General features: G+C 30.1%; 1 protein-coding gene across 1 annotated transcript in view; it reads right to left on the bottom strand.

Moving 5' to 3' along the window:
* Nucleotides 1–942, bottom strand: part of LOC102759840 (cGMP-dependent protein kinase 1) — a 134,567-nt gene extending 133,625 nt beyond the window's left edge. Inside the window, exon 1 of the mRNA XM_015560155.1 lies at nucleotides 874–942. The gene's annotated coding sequence lies outside the window, so the exon portion shown is untranslated. The remainder of the gene's footprint in view (nucleotides 1–873) is intronic.
* Between the last annotated feature and the right edge of the window lie 512 nt (nucleotides 943–1,454).

Genomic DNA, 1,454 nt, shown 5'->3' with positions numbered 1-1,454 from the left:
GGGAAAGAGAAGTAGATCAAAGAATACTTTAAGTTAAAAAAAAAACACAACCTTTGACTTTTTTTTAGAACTAGACCAATTTTTTTCATCTTCAGATATTATCAAGACAAAAAATATTTTATTTCTTTTGGTTTTAGGTTATCACAAAACCAACTAATCAAATTCTGCCCCTGAACTATCTATTTACTGATACATTTTGTTGACTTAATCTTTCAGGTTTCCTGTATGATATCAAATACAAAATTATATTTACTCAAATTACTTCATCACAGGAAAGAGGGAAAGATTATACAGATCACAATTTTTAAAAAGTAACCTATAATTTTTGCAGAAAAAGCCAAGGTGAAATTACTTCAAATATTTGTAAAAAAAAAAATCTGTGTCTTAAAGCAAGTTATTCTAGTAGAGAAAATTGTATTTTGTTTTACAAAAATGAAAAATAATGAGATATGTACTACCCTCATAACATTCTGAAAATAGTGCCACCCAAGTTCAATGCAAAGCGATGATGTATTCACTCAGGAAAATATTTTCCAGCCTTATTATTTTTCATACAATTCCACAAACAACTATTGAACACAACAACCATTCATTCAGAAAGCATTTTCAGTGGGAGAAATAATGTGTTTACACTCAATTTTTTATGTTGAATTTTAAACTAACCATTTTCTTTGTTGAGATAATATTCCATACAAAAGTAAGAATACTATGTAGTAATTACCTTGAATGGTTTGCTTCTCTTTCTTCTTACGTCGTTTCTTCCCGTCAGAGTGATGGACTTGGTTAAGTCCAACCAAACATTTTATCTTATTTCTACTCAAAATCACTTTTTAAATCAAGATTAAGGCCAAAGTAGGGAACAATGTCACTTACTTTGCTTTAGCTTCTGCATCCTCATATGCCTTATTAGAAACATCCTCCAATCCTCCAATCAAATGCTTGAAAGAGCTGTTAGGGGCAAAACATAGTGAAAAGGATAAATCCTCTATGAAGCTGTAACAATGACAACCTAGTCAATGATATATTAAAACACTCTAAAAGGATCTAATAAAAATTAAAACCTAGAAACATTATTAATACACATATCAGATAATGATATCAACTCTGTGGGAGCAGGGACCTCTTCAGTCATGTTCATTTCTGTAGTTCCCACCACTGAGAACAATAGCTGGCAAAAGCCGATAGTCAAAGAATTGGGTGAAATAAAATCTATGGCACCCTGATACATATCACAAAGTTAATAAGTCGATTATAATGGTGAAATAACAAGACCTATTAGTTATTAAATGCCAGTGTATTCCAGGCACTATTCTTTTAATTCTCATGAACATATAATCATTACAATTCTGAAACAAACTAAAAAAAAATAAGAATCATTAACTCTACGTGAAATAGTAAAATAATCTTTAAAGGCAAAATAAGAACTAACAGGAGAGAATTATAGAAAAGTCATC

Source organism: Myotis davidii, unplaced genomic scaffold (genome assembly GCF_000327345.1).
Source record: "Myotis davidii unplaced genomic scaffold, ASM32734v1 scaffold695, whole genome shotgun sequence".
In the NCBI taxonomy this organism is placed as follows: Eukaryota; Metazoa; Chordata; class Mammalia; order Chiroptera; family Vespertilionidae; genus Myotis; species Myotis davidii.
This window is presented reverse-complemented; position numbering and strand designations above follow the sequence as displayed.